Source organism: Phymastichus coffea, unplaced genomic scaffold (assembly GCF_024137745.1).
Source record: "Phymastichus coffea isolate CEN01 unplaced genomic scaffold, Cenicafe_Pcof_1.1 PCOF00004, whole genome shotgun sequence".
NCBI lineage: Eukaryota > Metazoa > Arthropoda > Insecta > Hymenoptera > Eulophidae > Phymastichus > Phymastichus coffea.
In genome coordinates, this window is record NW_026706815.1 from 6,016,002 (window position 1) to 6,042,303 (window position 26,302).

The following is a 26,302-nucleotide window of genomic DNA, read 5'->3' on the forward strand; positions in this document are numbered from 1 at the left end:
TTTCTCGTGCCTGGAGTGAGTGGCTGGGTCGCGCCCAGCCAAGCCTTGCCGCCCAGCACCGGTGTGCGCGGGTAACGGCGAAGCCCGTACCGCCGGCGCGCGCGCGTTCGGCGAGCGGCTGGGGAACAGCCGACGGCAGCGGCAGCAGCGAGTGGCGGCGGCCAGTTGGCAACAGCGGTCGACGGCGGCAGCAACCAGGGGTGGCAGCGGCCGGTTGTCAACAACAGCAACAACAGCGAGTAGCAGCGGTAGCAGCAGTAGCGAGCGGTAGCCGGTTGCCGGGCGCGGCCAGCTTTGTTGCAGTCTCCGTCGGCGAGGTCGGTGCCGGTTTTCTCTCTCTCTCTCTCTTTCTCTCGCTCTCTTGCATGTCCGGGGGTGTTCGCGGGTGCAACGGTGCAGGTCGGGCAGTGATGCCGGCCCCCGTTGCCGGGTTTTGAGGTCGCGGGTGCGTTCGCGAGCGAATAGGCTTAATCGAATTATCGGGCAGTGATTGCCGATAATCCGATTGAGCGGATTAAGCGGATTAACGAATTTTGCCGATTTGTGAGACGGAGCGTGCGTGCTCCGTCTACTTATTAAATTGTGTTTCTTTTCTTTTACTTTCTTTTATTGTGTCGTATTAATAAATTTTGTTATACATATATGTGTCATATGTTATTGCGTCAACCCGTTCGTTTCCCGACTTTCCTTTAATTCGTCCGCGATTGGCACACACGCTCGGTGTGCCATTCAGTTGTGGGAGCATTCGTGCCTCCCGAGCACCCTTTTGATAAATACTGTGCGGACGGCCGCGAGCAAAATATTCCCTTGAATAGTCGGCTTAAATAATTCCGTTACAGTTTGTTATTATTATGTAAAATACTTGTATTATGACTGTCGGGTTCTTTTAAATAACTTAATGAACCAAAAAATCAAGATCAGATTTGATATTTAATTGTCGAATAACTACGTTATTCGACTTTGGAACGAGAAAAGACATTTCTATTCGAAAAAAATACAATACGAGGTGTGATAAAAAAGTAAGTGTTTGTAACTTTGTAAATGTTAATTATTATAACAAAGCGCATACTCTGAACTCAAGATGACTACCTAAGAAACATGAGTAAGATTTCGTTTCATGAAAAATTTCTTATTATTTTATTGTAAATATTGCGCTATTGTATTAACTAACTTTATTAGTTAATAAAATTTAACTCCACTTTTTGCTATATACGAGGTGTGATCAAAAAGTAAGGTGAATTTTTATTTTTCTCAAAAAATATTTATTTATTCATCAATTTTTATTTTATCTCCTTCAAAGTAATCCCCCTCGGATATAATGCACTTGTGCCAACGCTTTCTCCAATCCTCAAAGCATTTCAAAAAATCATTTTTTGTGATCTTCTTTAGTTCATCCTTCGATGCCGTCTTTATCTCCTCAATCGTGGCAAAACGCCGTCCTTTCATGGGCCTCTTCAGTTCTGGGAACAAGAAGAAGTCACCGGGGCCAGATCTGGGGAATACGGTGCCTGTGGCATTGTTACTGTGTTGGTTTTAGCCAAAAATTCGCGCACAAGCAACGATGTGTGAGCAGGGGCGTTATCATGGTGCAAAAGCCAATTTTTATTTTTCCACAAATTCGGACGTTTCTGGCGGATTGCTTCGCGCAAATTGCGCATAACTTGCAGGTAATATTCCTTATTTACTGTTCTACCCTGTGGCAAGAACTCATGATGCACCACGCCCCTGCAGTCAAAGAAAACTGTAAGCCAAACCTTTACATTTGATCGAACTTGGCGTGCTTTTTTTGGTCTTGGTGATCCAGAATGCCTCCACTGGGACAATTGAGTCTTAGTCTCGACGTCATAACCGTATACCTATGTTTCGTCACCTGTTATAACCCTGTTGAGTAAATCTGGATCATCGTTGACGTCATTCAGTAGCTCTTGGGCGATGCTCATGCGACGTTTCTTTTGGTCGAAATTGAGCAATTTCGGAACAAACTTCGCTGACACACGTCTCATGTCTAAAACACTCGTCAAAATTGATTGGCACGAACCAAATGAGATGCCAATATCATCAGCGATTTCTCTAATGGTAATTCGACGATTTCCCAACACTATTTTCTTCACTTCTTCAACATTCTCATCAGTTGTTGATGTGCTGGGGTGTCCAGAACGAGGTTCGTCGTCGGTGTCTTCTCGGTCTTCTTGGAAGAGTTTATACCACTTGTAAACATTTTTTTGGCTTAAAGTAGACTCACCGTATGCCACTTTCAGCATTTCAAGTGTTTTGGAACATTTGATTCCATTTTTCACACAAAATTTAATGCAAACTCTTTGATCCATGTTTTTAGACAGCAGCAAATCGTGGAGCACGCAAAACACTTCTAACCTTGATGCCTCTCACAAACAAACCAAACTTACTACAAAGCTGAAATTTGGAACGTATGTTCTAGAAAAGTGTACCGACATAACCAAATAAAAAAGTCGAAGATCGAACGGATGTAGCCCGCTAAATTTCAAAATTCACCTTACTTTTTGATCACACCTCGTATTAAGTTTTGTATTTTTTACATCATTTAGATGTTCATTAGCGTTGTCTATTCTATTGTAAACAAGGGAAAATGATTTTGTTCACTTGCGTAAACAGCATGAAGAGGGCTGTCCTGCGAAAATAGGCGGGAAAATTTGTGTATAAATACGCTGAATTTTACACTGGCTGGTATTCTCTTCTAGCCTTGCAAAGTGAGCGCTCCAGATTGAATAAACTTAGCTTCTATCTAAGTTATTTCTCTTTAGTGATTAGCTAAGCAATTCTTTCCTTTCTTATTGTAATTTACGCTCGATTCATGGAACATTTCGCGCTATAAGAAACTTGGGCTGAATTACATCCTTTATAATAAAGACTTAAGCTTTACTTATAGAACACTTCGCGCCATAAGAAATTAGAATAAAGTCTATCCTTAATTATACTAAATACTATATATATATATATATATATATATATATATATATATATATATATATATTGTAACGGGGTGGATAAGCTTGTACAAATAGGGTTTATTAAAGAACAAACTCCCACGATGCAGAGCGAACCGCCGCTCCGTTAAACACATATGAGTATACGTGTATTCCCCTTTACGTTTGATACTTTCGTTCCGATATCTCCTTTTCCTACAAAGTTGAACTCACTTTAAGTCACCTGACTTGTGACACTCGATCTATCTTAGATGTGAGTGACCTAATGTTTACTCCAACTATCCCCTAGATGAAATTGGTTAACAAAATAACCGGTGACGGATCCGTTAAACTAAAAGGGAACGAAATAACGTAATGCGGCGAATAAAATTAAGATCGTTTATAACTAAAAACCCACAGTCTTCGTTGGGCCGAAAAACTTATGTAGGCGAATAGGATTAACACATTGTTACAATAATACGGGGAGAAAGAGAGAGTTTTTGGCGAATTTTTGGCTAAAACCAACACAGTAACAATGCCACAGGCACCGTATTCCCCAGATCTGGCCCCGGTGACTTCTTCTTGTTCCCAGAACTGAAGAGGCCCATGAAAGGACGGCGTTTTGCCACGATTGAGGAGATAAAGACGGCATCGAAGGATGAACTAAAGAAGATCACAAAAAATGATTTTTTGAAATGCTTTGAGGATTGGAGAAAGCGTTGGCACAAGTGCATTATATCCGAGGGGGATTACTTTGAAGGAGATAAAATAAAAATTGATGAATAAATAAATATTTTTTGAGAAAAATAAAAATTCACCTTACTTTTTGATCACACCTCGTATATAGCAAAAAGTGGAGTTAAATTTTATTAACTAATAAAGTTAGTTAATACAATAGCGCAATATTTACAATAAAATAATAAGAAATTTTTCATGAAACGAAATCTTACTCATGTTTCTTAGGTAGTCATCTTGAGTTCAGAGTATGCGCTTTGTTATAATAATTAACATTTACAAAGTTACAAACAAATTAAGTTTGCACATTAAAATTCAATACTATTTAATAGTTACAAGTACTTGAAAATATCATAATATTACAATATTATAATATATTATTATAATATATTATTATAATATATTATTATAATATATTATTATAATATATTATTATACAGGGTGTCCAAAAAGTAACGATACACCTGAGAAATTTTCTAAGCCGGTTATTTTTTTAACCGGGTGAAGGTTGTTCTTGAAGTAACTTTTTACGAGGAATCCGATGGTAACCTTGGATTTGACCTTGAAGCTCATTTTCAAGGTTATTTTGAGGTCAACCTCATTTTTTTAAATAGAAACCCGTATTTTTTATGGCGTTATCGGAAAGAGCGGAAAATTTTACGTCCAGATATGTATTGAGGTATGAGGTTGAGGTAACCCCTAGAGGTCAACTGGAGGTCAAAGTATGAATTCTTAAAAATCTCGCGAATTCAGTGGTTAAACAAAACAAACAAAAGGATAACCCCAGGTAACTTTCAACGGTGCTCTTTAATTTGCTCTTGAACCTCATTTTCAAGGTTATTTTGAGGTCAACCTCATTTTTTTTAATGGGTACCCCTATTTTTTATGGCGGAATCGAAAAAAGTGAAGACTCTCACATATGGATGAGTTGAGGTTTGAGGTTAATGTGACCTCTAGAGGTCAGATGAAGGTCAAACTGTGGCTTTGTAATAGAACCGGGATTTTAGTGGTACAAGGAAGCAAATAAAGGTCATGGAAACCCCCATTTTCGACAGCGGCAATCGAAAGAGCGGAAAATTTCACATCCAAATATCTACTTAGATCATAAGTCAAGGGCGAACTTAAAGTTTAAGGTCAGTCAAAGGTCATCCAAACTTAAAGACGCCCTAAAATTTTTTAAAGTTTTTTTCATAATGGAGAAGGGTATTTATTTAGTAATTGCCCATCGGAGATCCGTAACCTTGAATTTAACCTTCAACCTCATTATCAAGGTTTTTTCAAGATCAATTTTTTTTACTTTTAGCGTTACCCAGGAACAATGACGTGGACGTAGTAAAATCTGTCCCCTTGGGGTGCTTTATTTTCGTGAGTTCCCCTCGCCTCTCACGATCGGGATGCTTTTGAGCTTATTCTTCGGGACAATTGCATTTTCAAAAATTAATATTTAAAAAAGCAACATATTTCAAAAGATTTTACCATTCAAAAATCTCCATAAAGCATTAGTGCATTAGTCGGACTGTAGTAGAACTTTTTTGTAAAAGTACTCAAATTATAATTTTCATTTTTTGAAAACATTTATTTGGGTTGCAAACTTTTTGTTTTTAATTCTGATTGATTTTTGAGTAAATTTCGATTCGCTGACTTAAAATGGAACGCCTCACTGAACGAGAAAGAATATCACTTCTTATGATGAGAGGCTGTGGTGGAGTAGTAAGATCTTACAGGGCAGTGAGAAATCTTTTTAATGAGACATTTCGGGTTAATAGAACTCCAATTGCTGTATCTACTGTTCAGAATACTATTTCAAGGTTTGTAAATAAACGAAAATCAAGCACCCCGATCGTGAGAGGCGAGGGGAACTCACGAAAATAAAGCACCCCAAGGGGACAGATTTTACTACGTCCACGTCGTTGTTCCTGGGTAACGCTAAAAGTAAAAAAAATTGATCTTGAATAAACCTTGATAATGAGGTTGAAGGTTAAATTCAAGGTTACGGATCTCCGATGGGCAATTACTAAATAAATACCCTTCTCCATTATGAAAAAAACTTTAAAAAATTTTAGGGCGTCTTTAAGTTTGGATGACCTTTGACTGACCTTAAACTTTAAGTTCGCCCTTGACTTATGATCTAAGTAGATATTTGCATGTGAAATTTTCCGCTCTATCGATTGCCGCTGTCGAAAATGGGGGTTTCCATGACCTTTATTTGCTTCCTTGTACCACTAAAATCCCGGTTCTATTACAAAGCCACAGTTTGACCTTCATCTGACCCCTAGAGGTCACATTAACCTCAAACCTCAACTCATCCATACGTGAGAGTCTTCACTTTTTTCGATTCCGCCATAAAAAATAGGGGTACCCATTAAAAAAAATGAGGTTGACCTCAAAATAACCTTGAAAATGAGGTTCAAGAACAAATTAAAGAGCACCGTTGAAAGTTACCTGGGGTTATCCTTTTGTTTGTTTTGTTTAACCACTGAATTCGCGAGATTTTTAAGAATTCATACTTTGACCTCCAGTTGACCTCTAGGGGTTACCTCAACCTCATACCTCAATACATATCTGGACGTAAAATTTTCCGCTCTTTCCGATTCCGCCATAAAAAATAGGGGTTTCCATTTAAAAAAATGAGGTTGACCTCAAAATAACCTTGAAAATGAGGTTCAAGGTCAAATCCAAGGTTACCATCGGATTCCTCGTAAAAAGTTACTTCAAGAACAACCTTCACCCGGTTAAAAAAATAACCGGCTTAGAAAATTTCTCAGGTGTATCGTTACTTTTTGGACACCCTGTAATATATTATTATAATATATTATTATAATATATTATTATTATGCCCTAAAATCTATATATAAAAACACTTTGTTTCATTGAAATTACGCTTAATAACGCATTTCATATGAACAATAAAAATTATCATACTATAACTATAAGTAGAGTGACGTCACGCTTCTTATATGGTCATGAAATTTGACTCTAGCGCTAATACAACCATAAATATGTGAGGTAACGCCACTTAATATACTAATTGATATATGTAGATTCATGAGTTTAGCGGGTAGCAATAATCCAGTGAAAATAAAAAGAGCTCACAGATAAGACCGTTACCATTGTTTATCTCAAGAATGTCCAAATGGAAAAGAATTGAATTATACATTATATCGACCTCGAAAAAAATATTATATACTATAAATGGGTTCGTATAAAAGAGAACAGATTGAATATCAAGATAAAAAAAATATTTTGATTCAATATACGAGGTGTGTTCAAAAAGTACCCGGAATTATCGTTTTTCCAAACAAATATTTATTTATTCGTATACATCAATGTGGTCCCCTTCAAAGTAATCCCTCCCAGGTATAATACACTTATGCCAGCGTTTTTTCCAATCTTCGAAGCGATCTTGATATTCACTTTTTGGTATGTCCTTGAGCACTCTCAGCGATTCGGCCTTTATTTCTTCAATCAAGGAAAAACGCCGTCCTTTCATGGGTCTCTTCAACTTTGGGAAAAGGAAAAAGTCACACGGAGCCATATCTGGTGAATATGGAGGTTGGGGCACGTGAGCAGGTGCGTTATCGTGATGCAAAAGCCATGAATTGTTTTTCCGTACATCGGGGCGTTTTTTTCGGACTGCTTCACGCAAACGTCGCCTGACTTCCTTCAAGGTAATACTCCTTATTAACCGTACGACCTTGTGATAAGAACTCATGATGCACCACTCCCCTGCAGTCAAAGAAAACTTTAAGCAAAACCTTCACATTTGATCGAACTTGACGTGCTTTTTTCGCTCTTGGTGACGTTGAATGCTTCCAGGTGGACGATTGTGCTTTGGTTTCGACATCATAACCGTACACCCATGTTTCATCACCAGTTATGACCCTTTCAAGCAAACTTGGATCGTCGTTGACGTCGTTTAACAGCTCCTGAGCGATGTTCATGCGATTGTTTTTTTGGTTAAAGTTCAGCAGTTTTGGAATGAATTTTGCTGCCACCCGTTTCATGCCCAAAACATATGTAAAAATGTTATGACATGAGCTAATTGATATGCCAACTTCATCAGCAACTTCTCTAATTGTGATTCGGTGATCATTCAGAACCATTTTTTCCACTTTTTTCACATTTTCATCGATTGTTGATGTGCTGGGTCGACCGGAGCGTTCGTCATCTTCAACGTCTCCGCGGCCATCTTGGAAACGCTTATACCACTCGTAAACACTTGTTTTTTTGATAGCAGATTCACCATAGGCTTTTTCTAACATTTCACACACTTTGTTACACTTTATTTCATTTTTTACGCAAAATTTAATACAAATTCATTGATCCATTTCTTTTAAAAAACGAAAATCGCCGAGCTCATAAAAACACGTCAAATCTTAGCGACTACCGCAGACAAAGTAAACAGTGAATATAGCTGAAAATTTTATCATACTTCAGGGGCATGTATACCAATACAATAAAAAAAATTTAACAATCGGACTCTCCAGACCCGCGAAATTTAAAAATTCCAGGTATTTTTTGAACACACCTCGTATAGTACATCAATTTCGGTAAAACTTGATGCTGTCAGAAAGATATTTAAAGAGGGTCTAAATTCTTTTCTTTATTACAAATATTCAATTATTACATCATTATAATAGTATGAAAACACTATGGTACTCGTTTAAAGAAAATGAAGCTTACATTACCATGGATTTTAGTGAAAATTATAATTATAAGTAGTCGAGAGATACAGTTATGTCATTATGGACTTGGTCATCAGCAGGTTTCGTTACATACTGGTTATTTTCGATACCGCAATTTTTCTCAAGGATTGGGAACAATCTCTTCAAATTTAAATCATGAATTTATAGGAATAATAGCTGATTTGAAGAAAGTATTACAATATTTTTTATCAAAATTTCCTTTGATAATAACCTTACATTTCAAGAGTAATGGACCTTTAACGCAATATCGCAATAAATCGATGTTTTGGTTAGTTATACAATATCTACCTAAATAATTTCCTAAATGCTAAGTGTGAGTATTCACATCATTTCAGCGTTGCTGGTCATGGCATAAGTGAGGTTAACGGAATTGGAGCAGTCTTAAATCGAACAGCTAATAGTGAAGTTTCGCATAGAAATAATATACTATCATTAGAAGTACTCTTTGAAACACTAAAATTAAGGACTTAAAATACTTTTGTAGCTCTAGTTTATGATATGGACATCTATTAAGTGACTAAAGCTCTAAAGGAAGGTACCACGAAGGTCTTCAGGTCTTCAAGGGAACTATAAGTGTAGACGGATATAAATGGAAAAAAACTTGAAGAAAGTAATGTTATATTCAACTCTTTAGGTTATTTCGATTATAATTTGGGAAACTCAACCCATGATCTCATTATTTCAAAGGAAATCTGAATTATATTACAAAAAATATTATTGAAAAACCAATAAAACTAAAAGCTAAGGGTAAAAAAAATTTAATTGCAAAAAAAATTGTAGAAAAAATTGAAAAATTTAAATGCTAAATGAAAATCAAATGAAAATTCACTCAATTCTAACACTTGAATAAAACGCAAGAGTCTACAAAAGCAAAGGCTCCTGTGTTACAACAAATTTTTTGAATAATTATAATATTAAGATCTCTACAGTCATTTGGTATAATTTTTTCCTGTTTCAAATATTAAAAATGTTAAAAATTATTAAAATCGATGTTATACGTTATTATGCTTTGTAATTATTAGTTTAATTTTTCCGAAATGTAATACCTAAAGATTTTTGTAAATTACAGAAGTTAGTCACTACCGTGGCAAACTAAAAATTTAATTTCCAGTTCAAACTTGGAAAAATTATTTTGATGTAGTTTCCTTTGAAATGAATGTTCAAAATAGAAAAATAAAGGAGTTCTATTAAAAAAAATTACGATTTTCAAAACAATTTTTCTAAAAATTTTTAATGACTACTTTATGTACGGAATCATCCATATAGCTATAGATGTGAATAATAGAAAAAACTTATTTATTGATTTATTTTATAATAAGGTGATATAGTCTTGCTACTTCTACATCTGACACCCATAAAATTCACCACCTAAAGAACATGAAAACGACGCGTACCTTTGTACAGGTCGACTCAACCTTGTTGGAATAATTTTTGCCGGACCCCAGCGTAATAACGTAACGTAAAGCGGCGGACGTCAGAAGCACATGAAAGCAATCGAATGATAGAGAACCTGACAAGCACAGTAACCGACAAGAATACACTCTTATGTCTACGATAATGAATGCGATGTCACGCACTGATTACAGATTTAAAAAATCAATATCGTACTTAGCCATCTAAATAACGCGTACAGCCTGTCCGTTCACTGTAATCGATAATCTCGAAACTTGGACACCATGTGTTAATTCGTGTGCAATCCTCGAAAGATAAAGCGAAAAGCGAGGATATATGTGCGCACACGCTTGTCCAATAATTAATTTGTGACGAAAACGCTGTTCTTGTACAATACTATTTTTGAACACTTACACGTGTAATACTTATATGTTTCTTCATTTTGAAGACAAATTCGGAATCCTTATAGCAACCTTTACAGCGGGAAAAATCAGAGCACGAAAGTCGCATTTAACGATGATCTGTGTTAACGTTGACGATGGCTATGCTACCTGGAGGTGCAAACAATAGTGCAGATAGTTCATTCCCACAATGCTTGTACTCAAGACGCATTTACATACTTTGAACGTGGTCACAGCACCTAGAGGCAACTAGGAACCGCTGATATATGTCCTCACTGGCATAATTCAGGCACATGACCATACACAGAGACACGGCCATTTTAATTGAGAAGTGACGTGAGGAAGAAGAGATATGTAACGCGCGTCAAAATTTGACAGACATAATGCGGAACCTCAAAACTGTGCTCAAAACATATAATTTAGGAATATGGCAGCTGATGTCTTTTGGCAACTAATCAAAATTTGTTAAAGCGTAATGGAATCTACAATCGGCGGACAGTTCCTTTCGAATATACAACTATATAGCCTATTCTGTAAGTACACTAATTGTAAGTTACAGTAACATCTATTTTCCCATTATCAGTCTCGTAAAGAGCAGTAAATACAAGATCACTAGTGGTTAGCGTAAATATTAAGGTAAGCTGCTTGAGGGACTAGAACATCATACTTTATATAATTTTAGTAATAGAAAATTATATTTGAGCAAACCTTCAAGGAATTCTATTTTTGCACCTAGTTTTCTAAGGTAAATTGCCATGCGCCGTAATACAAGATGATTTGTTCGAACTGCATGTCGGATATACAATCAACGAATTTTTTTACAAATATCGTTTTACCAAAAACTGTTGCAACCGTGAGCACAGAGGTGAAAGGATGTTTTTATTGCACATTCATAATGACAACTATCAAAACTATGATAAGTTGTTGTTATTCAACCATGTCCTAATGAATATATCAACAGCAAAAACATGGTCAAAAAGCAAAAACAGCTTGAATAACGTGAGTCCCCTTGATTCTCACGTTGTGGTGCTTAATTAACGTGAGTTCTCGTATCTATCATGTTAGGGTGGTCGGTTAAGGGAACTCATGTTAATCAAATACCTCAATGGGACCATGTTTTTGCCACGTTAACGTACGTCGTTGAGGAACACTGGGAGCGAATTCGGTGTCAAAGTAAAAAATACCAATCGATTATTCAGGCCAAAGTGTGCACTTTACTTACAACCTTTTCATGGCCCTCAGGATCCAGTTTAACACAAGATTCTCACTCTTTCCATATTTCAAATAAAAACTAGGATTTTCATTAAAAAAAAGTTGATCTTGAAATGAACTTAAAAAATCTTGTAGGGTTCACACTTAAGATCACCGATTATTTATTTGAACCAAACGCTACAACTGTTGTTTGGACAATTTTCCTGGGAAATGCCACCCGGAAAGTTTTTCGAGGAATACGAGGTTTGTCCCATAAGTATCCGATCTACCTCGATTTCTCGATAAGATAAGCGCTCGATTTAATCTTCGTCATCCGGAGGGTAGTATCCTTTAAAGTAGTCCTCATTGGATTGAATATGACGTTCATATCGATGTCTTCACTTATTCAAGCACTCTTGAAAGTCAGACTTCGGAATCGCCTTTAGTGCATTCGTCGCATTAGTTTTAACAGTCTCTTTATCGTCGAATCGATGTTCCTTAAGCGGTATTTTTAATTGGAGAAACAGCCAAAAGTCGCAGGATGCTATATCAGGACTGTTGGAGGCTGACGAAGCTGCGTAATACTATGTTTTAATAAATACTGCTGCATAAAGTTCGATGCGTGTGCTGGAGCATTGCTGTGATGATGAAGCCAGTTACCGCTTTCCTAAAGTTGCGGTCGCTTTCTTCTAAGTGCATCACAAAATCTTTTCAAAACTTCATCGTAGTACTCTTTGTGGATTGTTTGGCCTGTAGGATAATATCTGTCGTGCACAATGTTTTTATAATCAAGAAAAAAACAATTAACATTGACTTGATGTTGCTTCGACATTGACGGGCTTTTTTCGGTTGATGCTCAAATGGAAGTTTGTTTGCAATATTCCAATAGTTTCCGCACAATTTTTACCGAGATTAAAGCAAAATTTTATGCAAATTCGGTTCGTTCTGTCATTTTTAGCAATGAACGAATTTTATTATTATAATAAACGAACACAAAGTAGTCATTGTAAACAAACACATGTTGTGCAGGAATTAAAGCATTTCATCGGTATCGCGGGCTACTAACGAGAAGGTTTTTGGATTTCCTGATGACGTTTGTACTATCTAGGAGTCGTCTGAGTCTCACCGCGCGAACGTGGGTCGGATACCTTTGGGACAGACCTTATACTTACTTTTAGTCTACGCTGTGTAATATAATTAGTATGGCTATCATACGTTATAATATTTAACATCATCTATAACCGTTAAGATCTTACCAGCATAGATTTCGCATCTGTAATATACTCGGTAAAAACATTTCTATACCTAACATACACAGGATATCTGAAAAGTTCTGAGATAGCATGTTAATCCAATGACAACTCATTGGAAACGCATTTTCATATGTTTCATACAAAAGTTATAGGATTTTCCCCCGGCTATTCACCAATGACCTTGGATTTGACATTGTGCTCGGAATTCAAGGTCATTTAGAGGACAAACTGAGTTTTCTGAATGGGATCCTATCTGTTTGATCGCGGAGAGGAAAAAGCAAGTTATTCAATGTTAAGATAATTCTTCATTTTTTTCAATTCAATTTTACATTGCAGTCAATGTCAAATATCGTTAAGGCAGAATATCTTGATGAATAATGTTAAAGTAGAGCTTTGCGATTAACTGGAAAAATTGGCATAGTTTGGATTTATTTTTTGAATTCAGAAACCACTAAAATATGTGTAATGGCTATCCGCAAGCTTTGAACGAGCAAACAAATTTTCTATTACCGCGGCGGCAATATTGGATAAGTCATTTTGTAACATGAGAAACTAATTTGAAATTTTAATTATGCGACTACCAAAATATGAGTAATGACTGCACGTAAGCTCTGACGAATGTACTCGTACTATTATACCAAATGAATACATCATCAACGAAATTAATAGATTTTATAATCGAATGGGTTTAAGTTATTATCAAGGAACGAATGATAGTTTGACCACTTACTAAAATAATTTTGATTAGCTCTGATAGTGAGTGATTGAACTGCATAGAGCCTTACCTTAATTGGCTGGGCTGTAAAAGGTCTTGTCTTGACTGGCTGAACCTTAAAAGATCTTACCTTAACTGGTTGAGTTGAGAAAGATCTTGCCTTAACTAACTGAGTTGAGGAGGTCATGACTGACTGAGCCGTGAAAGGTCTTGCCGTAACTCGCTAAATTGTGCAGAATTTTTTCTTTACTGGCTGAATCTTGATTAGATAAGAATCTGCAAAGAGGTTTGCTCTAACTGGCTATAATTTAAAGATATGACTATTTTATTTTGCATCAGCGATATTTGATCTTAACTGTGACCTTACAAAGTCTAGTTGGAAATAAAATGAAGAATTATCCCAACATTGAATAATTTGTCCTTTTTCTCTCCCAAGTTCAAAAGATCCTTATTCAAAAGGTCCTCATTCAAAAAACACAATTTAACCATCAAATAATCTTGAAGATTGAGTCTAAGGTTAAATTCAAGATCACCATTGAATGGCCAGGGAAAAATTCTATAACTTTTGTATGAAACATTTTTGACGAAAATACGTTTTCGACGAGTTATTATGTTGTCCCGAAACTTTACAGATATACTGTATAATTTTTTCTATATATAGATATCCTGTATAATTTTTCTATATTGCTTAACTCCGCATGACATGTAAGACTCCAACCCAAACCAACCCTTGCATAGTAACTCTGTAATATAGAAATATTGAGTTAGTGAAGATTTGCTTTCATTTTCTCTCTCTTTCTCTCTCTCTCTCTCTCTCTCTCTCTCTCTCTCTCTCTCTATCAAAATAGAATTGTGCTTTAATTCATTAAAGGTACTTGATATCTCCATAAAACGATAACAGTTTCGCTGTATGATTGTACTTCCTTCTACCTTTGTTTTACCTTTCTGTTATTATAGATGGCTATTTTATTAATGTTATCGAATATAAATTCTATCGATTTATATTACTTCTTACATTTTGTTTGTATCTTATTTTTTCCGCATATTATTTTATAAAATGAATGTAACGAGGAAAACCGCTTCCAGAGCGAATTCCCTTCGTCCGTTGCCTCTTAGTACCATTGCGCTTGTCCACGTCAAACGGGATGAATGTGTGTGTCTTGTGTGATCCCATCACTCATGCCCGGTTTGTTTTGATTTGTGGTGCCGATTGACGAGCCGAAAGGGAGGAACGCCGCGAATTATCGTGGCTCATGAGTCGGACATATGTATAGAGATAGATAGATAGATAGATAGATAGATAAGAATTTATTCACCGTGATGGCAAAACATAAAATACAATAATATATAAATATATACAGTAATTGTCACAGCTTTCAGTCAGTTTACATTATACCGTACAGGCATCACATTTCATCACAGTTCGATTACAATTGTAGTTCCTCAGTCAATAAATAAAATTATGATTGTAGTCATTACGTTAAAATAAATAGACTAGGATTTGACTAGTTCACAGTTCGATATTCCAGAGGAAACAATAATTCTTATCACTACAGTCTAGCTTGCTTATCTTAAAACTAGTAATGCAGTCAAAAGTTTAGACTAGTTTTCGTCATACAGACACAAAACAGCACAATAAATAAATAAATAAATATAATTCACTACAAACACGTAAATAAATAACTGTACAAACATTTATACAGTAAACTAATAGAAATAAAAATACTCCAGTGGTACCACCCTACGCATTCAATGACGCAAAGTATCCGCGCGCCCCCCTCTTAAAGCTGCTAAGCGACGGCGCATGCCGCAGGTCAGATGGAAGAGTGTTCCAGAGATGGGCACCCATCATCTGGAAAGACCTGCGAGCCGTCTCCGTTCTAACCTTAGCAACTCTAAGCTCAGCCTGCCCCGCCCTACCCGGATACCTTGACTTGTGCCCTATGAAGAGCTCAGCCAGGTAGCCAGGCTCACGCATGGTCGAGCACCTGTACATTAGCAGGGACATAAAATATTCCCTGCGCACGTCCACGCGAAGCCAACCCAACCGCGACCTATATGGAGAGACCGAGACATCACGCGGGATACCATAGATGTATCTTACGCACGCGTTGCTCAGTCTCTGCAGCCGCTCCCTCTGCTCCGCCGAGGCCCCCAAACACACCACGGTGCAGTAGTCCAGGTGAGGCTGGACCATCGACTCCACCAGTCTGCGCCGGAGCAGCTCCGTAGTACACGGCCTAACAAAACGCAGACCGTACAGAGCTCTCCAAACCTTCGCCGCGACCCGGTCAATGTGCGATCTCCACGACAGCTTGCTATCGAGAACGACCCCGAGACTGGTCACTTCATCACTAAAGGGAACAAATACTCCCTCTTGCACCTCAACACCAGGCAAGACCTCAGCGTAAATGTCATTGACATGTTTGTTAGTTCCAAATATGATAGCTTTGGTCTTGCCCGCGTTCAGATCCGAATCCCGGGCCCAGTTCGCCACCAATTTCGCAGCCTCCGTCAGCATTCGGATACCCTTCGTCAATTCATTTTTATGTATATGCAGATAAATCTGCAAGTCATCCGCATAGAAGAGGTATGAAACCTCATGTCCACGGAGCACATCTTTCAGATCGCCGACATACAGGCAAAACAAGAGCGGTCCCAGCACCGAGCCCTGTGGAACCCCCAGATTCGTCTCCCGCCACTCCGAGCTCCCACCCCCAGCAGTAACCCTTTGCGAACGACCACCGAGGTAGGACCTCAGCCATTGGAGAGCAGAACCAGAAAAACCAAGAGCACGGAGCTTGCGCAAAAGTCTCGAGGGTGATATAGTGTCGAACGCCTTGCTGAAATCGAATAACAGCAAGAGCATCACCATCCTTTTGTCAACGCCCATTCGGATGTCATCCGTCAACTTTAATAACGCTGTCTGAGTACTGTGGCCCCGCCTAAAGCCGGCCTGGAGGGGATCAAAAAGATTTTCTCTATTCAGATACTCCGTGATCTGGTCATGGGCAAGCTTCTCGAGAACCTTTGAAAGAAAGTAAAGCAAAGCTATCGGACGAAAGTCCGAGGCCGAGGCCGAGGAAGGGGTGTTGTTCTTCCTCAAGGCAATCAGCTGTGCCCGCTTCCAGGCTCCCGGGAACTCCCCCTTAGCAAATGAGGAATTAAATATTGACCTCAGGTGATCACCTATGACTGGAAGAGCCTTTACCACCACCCCACGGGGAATCCCGTCCACGCCGCTCGCTTGTGATGTAAAATGAGAGACAGCTAGGATGACGTCATTAATGCCAACAGGTTTGAAGGTAAAACCTCGCTCATCCGCGACATCAACTCCAATCATCCTACTATCTATATCCTCAAGCGGCGAGGCCGAAACCCCAGCGAAGTGGTCATTCAGCTCGTCCAAGGTAAACCCATGAATGCCATCCCCACCCGCCCCTGGCAAGAGGCTGAGGTTCCGCATTTCCTTCCAAATATGTTTACCTTCATCAAGAGCGCTAGACAGATGATTTTGAAGGAAATTAACGCGCTCCTGTTCCAAACGAACCTCGACCTCCCTACTAAGCCTAAGAGACTCCTCTAAGACATCCGCCCGCCCAGTACGCTTATAGCGTCTTCGCGAGGCATCACGTCTGTCGACAAGCCTCCTCAGCTCTGGACCAAACCAAGGAGCATACTTTTTCCTAAGGCATATTGTCTTCTCAGGTGCAAATTTATTTATGGCCTCAGTTAAATTTTAGTTGAGGCATTCCAGCGCTCCCTCCAAATCCGACTCAGCAGCGCCAACAGATGCCCAGTCGCAGCGTGTCAAGAAGTCTAAAAGCATATCCGGGCGAATGCCACGAAAGCTGCGACAGGTAAAGCTACCCGCCGAAGGAGAAGGCACACGGATGTCAATCATGACCTCTATAACCGCGTGCTTACCGAATTCGGGGAGCAATTCGTTCTTCTGGTCCGTGATCGTGTCGCATTCGTCGGTCAGCATGATATCAATCCATGTATGGGAATCACCCACGTGATGAGTCGGGCCATGCCGAACCAAACTCAGCGACAACTCCCCACCCAAACGCGCGATGGAGAGAGCATCATCCGATCCCGAACTCATATCGGCATTAAGATCACCCATGATGATCTTATGACTGAAATCACCACAGAGATCCCTCAACACCTCAAAAAGATCCGAGCCCTGCTGCAAGGGCACCTTAGGCGGACGATAGATGACGCCGATAAGCACCGGAGGAGAATTGCCCGTCTCAATACTGCAAAACAGGTACTCTGGTATTCCCGGTTTCCCAGGCCCATGAGTGGCAGATGAAGCCAGCCTTGTAATTTTAAATTCCTCACGTATGAAGAGGGCAACACCGCCCCCATTAATGTTGCGATCGCTTCTTATCACCGAGTACCCCGGAACCCGTATGATGTGATCATCAACCACAGGTCCCAGCCAGGTCACAGCAACCCCAAAAACATGATAGATGGCATCCCCAGCCAGGAACAGACGAAGCCTCTCAACACGCGCTCTAAGCGAGTTAATGTTGAGAAACCCGGCTCTGAGGAAACCACCGCGACATGCAACATCTTTGGTGCTCACCGTCCCGAGTCATGCCATTTGCGAGTTGACATCAGTGCCCTCGCTGATCCGCTGCATGCTCTCTCCTCCCGATGGTGTAGCGCCCCCCGAGCCGGTGCTCAACTCCGCTGACAACCGCGACCCGCCAGTCGACTCCCACGCCGACCTAATCGCCTGCAGATCCGCTGCCGTCTCGAACGCGTACGCCCTCTCTCCTGTCCTTCGTCGGACCAGAAATCTCCCACCACTGTGCCACACATACCTGAAGCCAAGCCCCTTTGCTACCGGCTTCAGGGTTAGGAATGTTTTGAATTGAGCTTGGGGCAGGAGTTCATTAATAAATAATTTCCTCCGTGGCATCTTGGCAGACAACTCCGGCCCAAGAAGGTCCTTGTCTAGGTCCTCAGTCGTAATGCAAGCACGGGGCATGCCACGCTTCGCCTTCATTATGTCGCGCAAAAGTCCCTCGTCTCTGACCCTTACAATGCAGGAGGGCTGGGATGACCCTGCTCTCCGTTGTCCCTCCTGACTCACCGCCCCCGCACCTACAGCGCCCTCAGCTGGCCGGCGACGAGGCCGCGAGACCCTAACCCCCGTCACGCCCTCTGGCGTCACCGAAGGCAGAACGACCTTCAGGGCCGCAAGAGCCAGCCCACGCAAGTCATCAGGGGAAACGTTGGACGCTTCGTCCAGAAGGCCATGTATTATGACCTCATGGCCTTCAGCGCCTCCACTTTGTGGTAACGAAACCCCCTCCAGCACACCAGACCGCACTGCGTCCCCTTCCAGGTTCAAAGCGGCACCACTGGAGCTTGAAGCGGGTGTTACATTGATAACCCCTTTGTCAATGCTGGCTTTGGCCTTGTCATGATTCGCGTTCTTTGGGCTGCATTTTATGTTGGTGACCCGGCAAGCACACCGGACATCACCAGACCTGGTACATGCTTGTTTTAATCTTTCTTCTAGAGAGCGGTTGCTCTCCAGAAGAGTACCGCATAATTTTTGCAGGTCTTTGACCATCGAGGACTGATCTCGGATCATGCCCTCTAGTGTTGCAATGCGCCCTTCACCGGTAATTTCTCCTTCAGTCTCAGGTAATGTGGTGACCATAGAAGCATTTTCCAGTTCCGGATGCCGCTTCACAAGGGCCTTTACTTCATCGACTTGTCGCTCGATGGCATCGAAACGCTGGAATAATAATTCCAGGGTGCTTAGCGGAATCAGTATATTATTAATACTCGGTAGCTCCGGCGTCCCTAGGAAGTCCTCATCTACACTTTTGTGCGCATCGTTCTTATTTGTCACTTCCGCGTTAACACTCTGGTCAAATCCAGGCGCCTGTATAGCGGCAACCGGTTCTGACACACCTTGAATTTCGGTAGGCGCCCTCTCACCTGCAACCAGCCGAACTGTCGTCTGCTTATCGCCAGCCGGCCGACTCGGCGGGCGAGGTGTTCGTTTCGGCGATAGGCCACGCCCCATCGTAGGTGAGGGCATAGATAGAGCGCACGAGCGACGATGGACTGGTACGCTCATGTTGGTGTTTGCACGCAGCTTGCTCACCTGATTTTTCGCTGACGATGGGATTGGCGCGGCACTCATGTTTCCATCCGCTGATTTTCGAGTAGCCGATTTGCGCACTGCGATGCTAGACGTTGCTGTTGTTGTTGCTGGCTTCGACGGGTCAGTTCGGCAGTTGTCACAGGGGCCATCCTTTCTGTTGCCAGAACACTTGCTGTGCCGTGGCTTCTGGCACACCGTGCAATTTTTCAGCCTCCGGTTCGACGTTTCCCCGCAGACAACACACTTGAATTCGCTCATGTTGCTCGAGCGATTCAAATTTTGGCGGGTATCAGCGAGGTGGAGCTGTTATGGTCGATCGGCGCAGGCGCGAAGATGCGAAATTTTTGCGCCAAAAATTCGCCAAGAATCGCACGGCCTTCCTTAACCTCTCTCCGGTAGCACTTTAAATATCGGGCTCCCTGGTTCCTCCAATGGAACCCAGCAGATCACGCTCCCGGCACGTGGAGCCTGCGGGAGACCGGAATGTCCGCAAAACACACACACCCACACGAGTGAGATGAGTAGCCGATTCCAGCTGCCAGTTGACGGAGCAAAGCCGCACACCTCCGCACACAGAGAGAGAGCGAGAGAAAGAGCGAGATAGAGAGAAAAAGAGAGTGAGAGAGGAGGAGAGCTGATGGGTGTTTCAGCATGAGAGAGAGTGAGCGTAGATGAGAGCTGCATTACGTGCACATCCGCAGGTAGCAGCGAGGGGGTACAGCAGTTTAAAAAAAATGCGTGTATAATCCACGGATGTCACCGACCCAAGTTTCTATCATCCCAATCATAAGCATGATTGCTGCGATTGTACTATTTCGTAGTCGGATGGAAAAGCTCAATACTGCGTGGGCGTGCTTTTATGCCGGCCCACAGCGGTTGATCTGCGTCTCTGAGCACACTGTATCAACCGGTCGCCATAAGATGCGGTATTGCCTAGCCAAATCTTTTTTTTTTCTTTGTAAATGGCTGGCAATAAATTCGATGATATGATATGGTGTTGTGCTGCCTCCTCTCCTTTCTATTTCAAACTCTTTGGTACGTGAATATTAGAATCTGCACGCCCGATTAGTTCCTCACTAGTCAACTCAACCCATCCGTTTTCGGCGCAAACAATTTGTAGAGTCGCGTGCTGTATTTTGATTATAACATCGATTTTCTCTTTATACTCATATGATTTTTTTCATCGATATTGAAGTTAAAACAAAAGCCATAGTTTTTATCCAATCCTTACTCTTTTACATCTATTATTATATTTTCGATATTTTTTTTACTTTCCACTCATACGCACTAATTTTGAAATTATAAGTTTATTATCTTTTTCATAAATTTACTATCAGCTTATTTTATTAACCACTTCTATGATAAGATATGTTCTCTTATAATTTTTTTCTATTTCAATCCAATTATACAGTGAAGTACGATGATGTGAGTATTCATAATGGAATATACATACACATATTAATTTCGCATATATACGAATATTATTACTTACAAGGGAACATTCTCAACCGTTCGCCTTCAATTTTGTTACAATTGAGATATGTTATACTTTATAAAAAATGAGAGATACGTATTTTTTCTTATCGGCAGAAAAAGCTGTCTAGGGAGTGAAAACCACCCTCAAAAGTCACCCCTAAAAACAGTTGAACAGAAGTATCGTTGGTTGTAATGAATCTTTTTTGATGAATCAAAATGGAAAAAATTTCTTACTTAAAAAACAACAAAATCACATAGCTTTTAACTCGAAAGGTTGCAACCCCTACGATACACAGGGAAAGAACAACTTTTTTGATTGGATTTTTCGCGTAAAAAATAACGAAATTACCATAAAAATTAAAAAATAAAATTTCATCTAGAAAATAATAAAATAAGATTGACACGCTTCGGAGTTTTTTCGTTATTCAATATTTCGAGGGTGAACCATCCCTAAACCCTAATATTGCTATATGAATAGTTGCCAATCACCAATTTCGCTGATTTTTCATTTGCTATGACGTTTAGAAATTGATGAAAGAATTATACTGTTGTTGTGCTAGAAAAAGAATTTGGGGTTTGGAAACCACCCGCAAAAGTTACCCCCAAAATGCTGTTACAGCAATATCTATGATATTTATGACTATTTTTTGACAAAAAAATTGGAAAAAATGTATGTAAAAGAGAAACGTAACCATACAGGTTTTGTTACTGGGGATTGCCAGCCCTACGTTGTACAGGGATGAAAATGTATTCAGAGTATATTTTTACCGTCCGAATTAAAAACCGGACCCTAGAAAAATTAAAAAACGATCTATCTTGTGAAAAATAATACGAATAAACCTAAAGCGTTCCGGTATATCTCCTGAACACCCAGTGATTAACTCCACACGCATACGCCCTAATCAACTTCCTGATGACCCCCTGATTAGTCCCACTCGCATACCATCTGATCAATCTCGCTTGCATACCCCCTGATCAACTTCATCTCCTGATTAACCTCACTCGCATATACCCTAATCAAACCCACTCGCATACCACCTGATCAACCTCACCCTCTTATCAACCCCACTCGCATACTCCCTGAATAACTCCACTCGTCAAGTTAATCCTCATAAACGTAAGCCACCAGTTCATCCCCAAGGCAGTTTCACTTCCAGAAGGCTTAACCTAATAAATGGTTATAGAGAGGGTTTACCCTCAGTTTTATTAGCCGCTTACCAAATACTCCCATAGACAGAGTAACCCATAGAAAAATTGACCACTATACAATTTGATTCAGGACACGTGATATATGTTTAAGGGGGGTCAATAAGTCTTTACAAAATCCAAGAGATGGCGATCGTCACGCTTAAATCATGATGTTTTTTTGGCAAGCAATATAACTAACTAGATATCGTACAAAGTTTCAGCGCGATTCATTAAGTCGTTTTTTTGTGAGCGTTGGTTGAACAAAAAGTTATTGGTTTATTTGAAAAATGGAAAAAACAGAGTTTCGAGTGGTGATAAAACATTTTCATTTGAAAGTCCTTACATCAAAAGAAATCACAGTTGAGTTGAACGCCGTTCATGGCAAGTCTGCCCCTGTGTTTAAGACTATTTATAACTGGGTAAATGAATTTAAACGCGGACGTATATCAACAAAAGATGAACGTCGTTTAGTATGCCACGTAGAAGTGAGTACGCCCGAAATGGTCAACAAAATCCACGATATGTTGTTGAGTGATGGAAGATTAATATTGCGAGAATAAGTTGAGGCCACAGGGGTATCAAAGGGTACAATCATTTTAATTTTACATGAAAAGCTGGGGATGAAAAAAATGTCAGCAAGATTGGTGCAGCGTTTGCTCACCGTTGAAAACAAACGAACCCGCGTGGTCACCTCTGAGGCTCTTTTGGCACGCATACATCGTAATCCGGAAGACTTTTGGCGTCGACTCGTAACTGTAGACGAAACATGGGTACACCACTACACTCCTGAAACCAAAGAACAGTCCAAACAATGGATTACCGTAGGAGAACCAGCCCCAAAGCAAGCAAAAATAGTAAAGTCAGCTGGCAAGATTATGGCCACGGTTTTCTGAGATGCGTATGGAATCATCTAAATCGACTACTTGGAAAAGGGCTAGACGATCACTGGATAATATGATGCGTCATTATTAGGTTAGCTGAAAGAAAAAATCAGAGAAAAACGTCCTCACCTGAACAAAAAAAATGCCTCTTTCGTCAAGGCAATGCTCGAGTTCACACGTGTGCAGTTTCGATGGCAAAAATTAATGATTTAAAATTCGAATTAATTGACCATCCACCATATTCGCCTGATTTGGCTCCCGGTGACATTTTCTTATTTCCTAACCTCAAAAAATGGATTGCCGGACAACGATTCACGTCGAATGAAAAAGTCATCGCCGAAACAAATGCCTATTTTCAGGGTTTTCAGAAATCATATTTTTCTGATGGCTTAAAAAAACTGGAAGGCCGTTTAATAAAATGTATCGACCTTCAAGGACATTCTGTTCAAAAATAAAAAAAAATTGCATATGTAAAACTTTTTTTTCCTTCTTTTTGTAAAGACTTATTGACCCCCCTCGTATATACGAGCCGCATATCATTGCGGTTAACGTAGTGAACAAACATTAAAATTCGATTTGATTGCGGTTAACGAGACAAACCAAGATTGAAATTTTATCATATCAGTTTCTTCCTATTTAGTGAAATAGGCCGAAAAAATTCGATGACATACGTAACTTGAATGAATAAAACAAGTTTTGCAGTAAAAACATGAACAGTAAAAAACGGGATTGGGACATTCAAGTAAAACTGGAAGCAATTTCTAAAGCGATTTTATGCGTAAAATATGAATCCATCCTCAGAATTGAGCCATCACATCACGCTTTCGAAATATTCTGACGTAAACGTGCTGAAGCCTTTAGGCTAGATTTTTACCTATATTCAAAGTTACGTGACATCGAGAATAAATTTTATTTCCATAAACGGACCATATACCATAAAGTAATACTCCTACTCTTCAAAATTCACTTTACAGATTAGGAAAACATTGTTCTTCATCGAGACAATCGGAGATTCTCCATGAGCTTAATAAGCGACTACGCGAGTGAAGTTGATCAAGGCTATTCAGGGGGTAATCGAGTGAAATTAATGAGTGTTCTGGGGTATGCGACTGGGGTTAATCGGGGGTATGCGAGTAGGGTTAATCAGTGGATAAGGTTGATCAGAGGGTATGCGAGTGGAATTGATCAGGGGTATGCGAGTGGGGTTGATCAGGAGCTGAGGTTGATCAGGTGGTATGCGGATGGATTAATCAGGGGGTAATCGGGAAGTTGACTAGGGGGTATGCGTATGAAGTTAATCACTGGGTGTTCAGGAGATATACCGGAACACTTTAGGTTTCTTCGTATTATTTTTTACAAGATAGATCGTTTTTTAATTTTTCTATGACCCGGTTTTTAATTCGGACGGTAAAAATATACTCTGAATACATTTTCATCCCTGTACAACGTAGGGTTGGCAATTCCCAGTAACAAAACCTGTATGGTTACGTTTCTTTTTTACATACATTTTTTCCAATTTTTTTGTCGAAAAATAGTCATAAATATCATAGATATTGCTGTAACAGCATTTTGGGGGTAACTTTTGCGGGTGGTTTCCAAACCCCAAATTTTTTTTCTAGCACAACAACAGTATAATTCTTTCATCAATTTCTAAACGTCATAGCAAATGAAAAATCAGCGAAATTGGTGATTGGCAACTATTCATATAGCAATATTAGGGTTTAGGGATGGTTCACCCTCGAAATATTGAATAACGAAAAAACTCCGAAGCGTGTCAATCTTATTTTATTATTTTCTAGATGAAATTTTATTTTTTAATTTTTATGGTAATTTCGTTATTTTTTACGCGAAAAATCTAATCAAAAAGGTTGTTCTTTCCATTTACATCGTACGGGTTGCAACTTCTAGAGAGAAAACCTATATAGTTATATTCATTTTTTATAACGAATTTTTCAAATTTTTTGTTGTCGAAAAATATTGATATAACCCGAAGATATTGCTGTAATAGTATTTTAGGGGTAGTTTTTGAGAATGGTCCTCAGCCCTTACATTTATTTTCCTATAGACTAACAGTGTCATTGTCTAGCCCACTTTTAAACGTCATAGCATTTGGAAAATCAGCAAAATTGATGATCGGCAACTATTTATATAGTATTAATAGGGTTTAGGAGTAGTTCACCCTCGAAATACATAAAAATGAAAAAACGCTGAAACACGTCAATTTTATTTTATCATTTCCTAGATGACAATTTATTTGTCACTTTTTTTATGACAATTTTGTGATTTTGTACATGAAAAATCCACTCAAAATTGTAGTTTTTCCTTGTGCATCATAGGCGTTGTAACCTCCCGAATCCAAAAATATGTGATTTTGTTATTTTTTAAGTAAGAAATTTTTTTTATTTTGTTTCATCAAAAAAGATTCATTACAACCGAAGTTACTTCTGTTCAACTATTTTTAGGGGTGACTTTTGAGGGTGGTTTTAACCCATAGACAGCTTCTTCCGCCGATAAGAAAAAATGCGTGTCTCTCATTTTTTTATGAAGTATAACATATCTCAATTGTAACAAAATTGAGAGCGAACGGTTGAGAATGTTCCCTTGTTATTAGTACTCGTAATTCACTCATACAATCAAAAATTATCACTCAATACAAGAGTATTAAATGATTTTTCAAGATTTATGCCATTTCCAATGTAAGATCACTTGATCATTTGTGAATAGTTTTTAGTATTATACGTTTTTCTTAACATAGAATTTTTAATTTTTTATATTGATTTGGTATATTATTATAATAACTTGCCGTTGTTATGTAGCTAACAAAAATGTAAATAATATATTTTGTTTTTGTTTTTTATAAATGGATGTAATGCACCTATCTATGAGCTTCTGAACCATTTTCACGGTTTCTCACTGTATCACAGCAATCCGCCAAACTCACGAATCTATCCCTATTAATTAATATAGAGAACGGCGTCAATTTCAGTATTATATGAAATGTTTTAAACTTTCAAATATTATTGAATTAATGTGCATACTGCATTTATTTATAATTTTGTGAATATTATTGTAATGAAGCAGATACTCTGAGCTCGAAATGACAATCTGAGAAACATGAGTAAGAATTAGTTTCATTAATAGCAACTTAGTTACGATTATTATTAATAAATAAAAAATTCATAATTTATTTAAAATCAAAAGCGTTAATGGTGTACATACTGATAAAATTTTTAGTATTGATTATTAATAATTATACGATTTTATATTTACATTATAAAATTTATCA

The 26,302-nt window shown here is 39.2% G+C and overlaps 1 protein-coding gene across 2 annotated transcripts in view; it reads right to left on the reverse strand.

The window, feature by feature from the left end:
* Positions 1–26,302, reverse strand: part of LOC131666700 (S-phase kinase-associated protein 1) — a 397,249-nt gene that overhangs the window by 132,845 nt on the left and 238,102 nt on the right. The gene's annotated exons all lie outside the window — the stretch shown is intronic.